The sequence below is a fragment of the Portunus trituberculatus genome, chromosome 37, assembly GCF_017591435.1.
Source record: "Portunus trituberculatus isolate SZX2019 chromosome 37, ASM1759143v1, whole genome shotgun sequence".
NCBI classification, from domain to species: Eukaryota; Metazoa; Arthropoda; class Malacostraca; order Decapoda; family Portunidae; genus Portunus; species Portunus trituberculatus.
Genome location: NC_059291.1, coordinates 22,513,682 through 22,521,181, shown reverse-complemented (window position 1 = coordinate 22,521,181; position 7,500 = coordinate 22,513,682).

The following is a 7,500-nucleotide window of genomic DNA, read 5'->3' as shown; positions in this document are numbered from 1 at the left end:
TCATTTTGAGATGTTGAGACGCCACATCTGCATTGGCCCAACCTTAGCAAGAAGGAAGATAAAAAAGGGATAGACTATAATGCTCTGCTTATTTCTCTACTTTTCTTTCTTTTTTATTTTTATTCTGAGATGCTTTACTTTTTCACTGTGACTGTTTCCAGAAGCCACAGATGATTAGCAGGATTGCCAAGAGTGTTTCTGCTGTTAATAATGTCACCAAAACCTTATAAACAACCTTAAAAATCAGTGTAGTTTAAACATGAACCTTTTGAAAGTAATAGTAATAGTAGTAGTAGTAGAGTAGTAGTAGTAGTAGTAGTAGTAGTAGTAGTAGTAGTAGTAGTAATAGTAATAGTAGTAGTAGTAGTAGTAGTAGTAGTAGTAGTAGTAGTAGTAGTAGTAGTAGTAGTAGTAACCGCAACAGTAGTAGTAGTACTGCGCGGAAGTGTTACTAGTATGGTTCTAAGATCAAACTACTTTAAGAAGTGAAACTCAGAACATTTGCATATCTAAATCGTAAAGAGTCAGTGCCCTATTATGTGTGTGTGTGTGTGTGTGTGTGTGTGTGTGTGTGTGTGTGTGTGTGTGTGTGTGTGTGTGTGTGTGGCTATCTGTCTGTCTGTCTGTCTGTTTGTGTGTCTGTGTCTGTGTCTGTGTCTGTGTCTGTGTCTGTGTGTGTGTGTGTGTTTTAAGTGATTTAAATTAAAAAGTTTTTTTTTTTATCTTCTTATTTTTTGTAGTCTGAAAAATCTCTTTTTTCCACCTAGAAATAATGGAAGTCGACGTGTTGAAAAATCAGTACGATAGAAATCAAGCTTGACACACTAACTTTTTCCCAATACTAACTAACCTTTCTCAACCTTCGCCCTTTAAAACCAATCTTGAAGGATACACTATCACATTACTGGATCCTCACCAAGCAAACTAAACTATTCAATTCTGACTAACAAAAAAACTAACACCATCAAATCCTCTTATATCTTATCTTTCTTTGCTTTTATTTCCATCTTCTTTATCTATCGTCTCATTTTCCTCTCTTCTCATCTTCCTATGTTCTTTTCCATCATCTTGTCTTCCTATCCTCCTTTCTCCTATTTTCCCATCTTCCTGTGCTCTTTCCCATCTTCCTATCTTCCTGTTTTCCTCCCTTTCCGTTTTCCTATCTTCCTATTTTCTTCCCTTCCTGTCTTCCTAAACTACTCGAGCGGTACATGACTACATTTTTCAGCAAACTATTCCATTACAAGTAACGAAAAGAAAAAAAAATTTAAGAACTAAAACGAAAAAAAAAAAAAAAGAACGTTCTCGTTTCCCATCATCCAACTCCCTCAAACCCCGTTCTTTATGCAGAGGTGAAATGATTACCACTTATCTCTCCCCCGTCCCCTTCACGATGTGCCGAGGCGTGCTTAAGGGTTGCAGCAGCAGTGAGCAGTGTGTGTGTGGAGGGAACATTGGGGGGGCGGGAGAGGAGTAAGGTGTTAAAGAGAAGAGCTGCTGCCCCTTCCCCCCCAACCACTCTCTCCTCTCACCCAACCCTTCAACACCACACTCTGAGGTTATATTATTTACGCCAATGGAGGAGGCACGCCGAAGGGTTATACATAAAACGCTTGTCTATTTTTTGAGCATGATAACCTGCCTAAAAATAAATACATCCAGTCCTGTACGTACATTCCCTGTCAGAAAATTGCCGTGTGTGTGTGTGTGTGTGTGTGTGTGTGTGTGTGTGTGTGTGTGTGTGTGTGTGTGAAAAAAAAATGGGAGAGGAACTGACATGTGTTAATAAAAAAAAAAGACGTGAAGGATATTCTTATGGGGAGGAAATAATGAAATGAGTGTAAGGAGGAGGAGGAGGTGGAGGAGGAGGAGGAGGAGAAAGAGAAAAGGACGGAAAATAACTATAAACATGAAGAAACATGAAGGAATCTAAATCTCTTCCATTTATTCTCTCCTTAATTGTGTTTTCACTCGCTCTGCTTCACACACACACACACACACACACACACACACACACACACACACACACACACACACACACACACACACACACACACACACACACACACACACACACACACACACACACACACACACACACACACACACACACACACACACACACACATTCATCTCTCTTGTTTCGTCTGCGTATGTCAGATTCTCGCTCTCTTACGCTACATATGTAGTTGGTTGTTGGGGGGAACACTTTTAGAATATTTGTGTATTTATTCATTCTCTTCTCTCTAAGTCACTCAGCATGCGAGAGTTGAGTCGAGGTGGACATGCATTGTTGCTTTGCTGATTCAAGATAAGTTTTTGGAGGGTTCACGTTTTGTGAGGTAAAGTCAACATTAAGTTGGGTTTAACAAGGCGAGGTTACGGCACGCTATGTTGAATGTTAGGTTACTTTGTCTTGGGTGAGGCTCGGAGATGTTAGAATAAGTTACCTTAACCAAGGTGAAAAAAAATAGTTAACGTTATGTGTAGTCGTGAGAGGCCATGCCAGGCTTGGATGAGATAAGTGGTTTTGGGCCCATATTCTGAAACGCTTTGCTCTCTCACCATCACTGCTTTCCATAGGCTCCAGTTGAAGATACTCGTGTTTTTAAGAGCATCTTTATGGTTCTGGTGATAGATTGGTAAGACTTCTAGTTTATTAATAAGAGAACCTGTCTTGAAAGCCCGGCTAGTTGTCTCTGCGTCCGTACAAATTTGTCGTAGTGAGAGGGGAAGGCGTTTCTGAATACAGGCGTTGGTGCCGTGACTTGGGGTATGTTGTGAGCCGCGAGACAGGAGAGGAGAAGGAGGGTGGCCAGCCTTGGTGGTGCAGGGGAACTAGACACAGGTGCTGATGATGATGATGGTGGTGATAAGGCTAGCTTATTCTCTCTCTCTCTCTCTCTCTCTCTCTCTCTCTCTCTCTCTCTCTCTCTCTCTCTCTCTCTCTCTCTCTCTCTCTCTCTCTCTCTCTCTCTCTCTCTCTCTCTCTCTCTCTCTCTCTCTCTCTCTCTCTCTCTCTCTCTCTCTCTCTCTCTCTCTCTCTCTCTCTCTCTCTCTCTCTCTCTCTCTCTCTCTCTCTCTCTCTCTCTCTCTCTCTCTCTCTCTCTCTCTCTCTCTCTCTCTCTCTCTCTCTCTCTCTCTCTCTCTCTCTCTCTCTCTCTCTCTCTCTCTCTCTCTCTCTCTCTCTCTCTCTCTCTCTCTCTCTCTCTCTCTCTCTCTCTCTCTCTCTCTCTCTCTCTCTCTCTCTCTCTCTCTCTCTCTCTCTCTCTCTCTCTCTCTCTCTCTCTCTCTCTCTCTCTCTCTCTCTCTCTCTCTCTCTCTCTCTCTCTCTCTCTCTCTCTCTCTCTCTCTCTCTCTCTCTCTCTCTCTCTCTCTCTCTCTCTCTCTCTCTCTCTCTCTCTCTCTCTCTCTCTCTCTCTCTCTCTCTCTCTCTCTCTCTCTCTCTCTCTCTCTCTCTCTCTCTCTCTCTCTCTCTCTCTCTCTCTCTCTCTCTCTCTCTCTCTCTCTCTCTCTCTCTCTCTCTCTCTCTCTCTCTCTCTCTCTCTCTCTCTCTCTCTCTCTCTCTCTCTCTCTCTCTCTCTCTCTCTCTCTCTCTCTCTCTCTCTCTCTCTCTCTCTCTCTCTCTCTCTCTCTCTCTCTCTCTCTCTCTCTCTCTCTCTCTCTCTCTCTCTCTCTCTCTCTCTCTCTCTCTCTCTCTCTCTCTCTCTCTCTCTCTCTCTCTCTCTCTCTCTCTCTCTCTCTCTCTCTCTCTCTCTCTCTCTCTCTCTCTCTCTCTCTCACCGGAAACGCAGTTTATGAACCTTCATTAATTCATCAAAAGGTGCATATTAACTAATATTTTTAAATTCCTTTTAGCTTTATCAGATTTATCATGAACAAATCATTTATTTTTCCCTCAGAGAGAGAGAGAGAGAGAGAGAAGAGAGAGAGAAGTAGAGTTAGTGTGCTTTTGTGAACGTGTGTGTGTGTGTGTGTGTGTGTGTGTGTGTGTGTGTGTGTGTGTGTGTGTGTGTGTGTGTGTGTGTGTGCGCGATTAACGCCGTATGTTGCAGTCCAGAGGTCCGCAGACAGGCGGGGTGTTGTCACGCACCACGACCAGGCTGATGCGCTACCTTAAAGACAGGTTGTTTTTCGAGGCTCTCCGCTACAAATACAGTGACGGACTTTACCTTGAATGATCCAGGGCTTGTTCCTCTCTCTCCTCCGCCCTCTGACTACTACATGCTACGTATTTCAATCTTTCTCAGTGATGTATACCATTCCCTCGCTGGCCTAAACCTTCGGAAGGTTTATGAACGTGATTAGGTCCGGTTGTCAAGTCCAACTCTTTCATCTCTGTCTTTCAACATCTACCTTTCCATCTTGTTGCAAATTTTCCTACATTCAGCTTGTTTCCAAAAAGGTTGAGCATTCTAATCCTTTAAACTACAGTCCTATTGTTTTAATTTCCTACCTTTCTAAGGTTTTTTTTATCTATCCTTAATAGGAAGATTCTTAAATCATCTGTCACTACTTTACGATCTTCTCTCTCATCGCCAGTATAGCTTTTGTCAAGGTTGCTGCTCTACTGGTGATTTTCTGGGTCTCATTACTGAGTCTTGGTCATCCTCTTTTAGAGATTGTGCTGAAACTTTTACTATTGCTTTGACATATCAAAAGCTTTTGATTCAGTCTGGCACAAAGTTTGATCTCCAAACTTCTTACGGCTTCTATCTTTCTCTCTGCAACTTCATCTCAAGTTTCCTCTCCGATCGTTCTATTACTGTTGTGGTAGACAGCCACTGTTCTTCTAACTTCGTTAACAATGATGTTCCTCAGGGTTCTGTCCTGTTACGCATTCTCTTCCTATTATTCATCAATGATCTTCTAAACAAAACTTCTTGTTTTATGCACCTCTACGCTGATAGTACCATCCTACACTTTTCTACGCAATTTTAGAGACGACCAACCCTTCAGAAAGTAAATAGCTCACGCTAAAACGCCACAGAACGCCTGACTTGTAATGGCTAGAATTTCTGATGGAGGCAGAGTAAATTTAGTATTGTTCATTGTCTTAGTGGGGGCATGGAAAACATCATTGCGAAGAATTTTAATTAAGGGCATGAGAGGGAGGAGCAAGCCCAGAAATAAAGAAGTGGAAGATAAAGAAATAAAGTTATTGGAGATGTTTTTTGGTCAGATGCCAAAAATCTCGTGGGAAATTAGATCTCGAAAGATTTTGATATTTTCTATCTAGGTAGAAATATAAAGATTCAAGTGATGGAAGGCTCAAAAACCCTTTGTGGGCAACCTCTCTATCATGTATACCGCGAGAAAATGTGTTGAATTAAGGTTTATAAAGTTGAAAGTTGAAAAGAAAGAGTGAAGAATGTACGCCCCCATGCTAGACACTGTCACCTGTTATGTACACAGCACACAGATATGAGTGTCTGACACGAAAGCAGTAGTCATTTCAGGAAAAATCAACATAGTACTTCTTCAGATTCCCCCAACCTGGGAGACGGTGGCGTAGTGGATAAGGTGGTGAGCGTGGGATCGGGCAGACGTCCATGCGTAGATTCGAATCTCACCACGTACCGGCTTGAAACTTTGTCACTTGTCGAGTAGTTTAATAAAAGTTACTTTCATGTCACCATGATACCCAGCTTCTAGATGGAGGTGTAGTTGCCTTACACCAAAGATGCGCTTTGGTGGTGATATGGCCCCTAATATTGTTACCACTATAAACAGAATTGCCTGCCCCGCTAATGGGGTGAAGCTGGACACCGCTTCCCATACTCTTCAAGTATACCTACAGGCGCTATAGGCTATGACATAAAATAAATAGATAAATAATTTGCAGAGGCGAGACATCGGCGGCACCTCCGCTTTGGGAGATCCTGAAGAGCGATTAGAGAAAAGGGACAATGTACAGATATGAGATTGTGATTGGAAGAACCCAACGGAAATGACAATGACAAATATTTTCTTATTATATCATTAGTATCATTATAATTAGTTATTATCACTATTACTGGTTTCATTATTATTATTATTATTATTATTATTATTATTATTATTAGTTATTATTATTATTATTATTGTTATTATTATTTATTTATTTGATTATTTTTCCCTTTTACATATTATTTCATTATTATTATTGTTGTTGTTATTATCATCATCATCATTATTATTATTATTATTATTATTATTATTATTATTATTATTATTACTATTATAATTATTATTATTATTATTATCAATATCATTATTATTATTATTATTATTAATTATTACTATTATTATTTTATTATCATTATTATTATCATTATTATTATCATTATTATTATTATTATTATTATTATTATTATTATTATTATTATTATTATTATTATTATTTTGTTGTTGTTATATTTTTCACAATTGTTGTTGTTATTGTTGTTGTTGTTGGTGGTGGAGGTGGTGTATGTGATGTTGCTGTTGTTGTTACTATTATTATAAGCATTACTGAATTTCAACTCCTGGATGGTCTGTGCTCCCACCACCACCACCACCCACCACCACCAACACAAATATCAATACTCCTGTTTGGGGAAGTAAATTTGTTGGCATCATTTGTTTAGCATCCATAATTCAGGTATTTTATGTATTCTCTCTCTCGCTCTTTATTCAACATTTATCTTTAACATTTATTTGCATTCCATTAGTGTGTCCCTTCATGCCCAGCCCCTTTCCTGTTCAATTTACTCATTTGCTTGTACTTATTATTGCCATTGCCTTTTCAGAAACACCGACTACAATATATGATAACAACTCAGCTATGTCTTACCATTTTCGTACAAAGCTCAAGAATAACACTGCTTCACTATTTTTGTTTCCTTTGCAGTGTTCTTTACGTATATTTGCCAACTCATGTCTCTGCTATCCCCAATTCCTTTCCGCACCTCGTTACCTGCCCCAGCCTCCCCTTCGCTCATTTCTCCCACTCACAAAGCTGCACAATAATAACGGCCGTGCTTTTCTTTATTCACACGCTAGTCTTCCTCACGCTTATTTTCGTACTGCAGTTTTCCATGCACGCCTCATCTCCTCCTCCTCCTCCTCCTCCTCCTCCTCCTCCTCCTCCTCCTTCGTTTCTCCATTCTTATTTTGTGTTTATCTATTTGTTTATTATGTCTATTTATGACTTACTTACAAAATGGAAGTATATCGTATCTTTCTTTTTTTTTTTTTTTTTTTATTTATTTATTTATTTATTTGTGTATTTATTTATCTGCTGATGTTTCACTTATGCATCATGTTGTTAAATTTTGTACGTGCATATTTTTTTTTTCTATGTATTTGTTGTCATTTCCTTTCTTTGGTTTTACATTTACACAACTTTTGTTTATTTGATTATTTTCTCTTTTGTATATTTTTGTCGCCTCGTTTCTTTGATTTTGAGTTGTTGGTTGGAGTTGGTGTTCATTTATTCATTCTGACGTACAACAGCAGACATTACATTAGTTTTTTTTT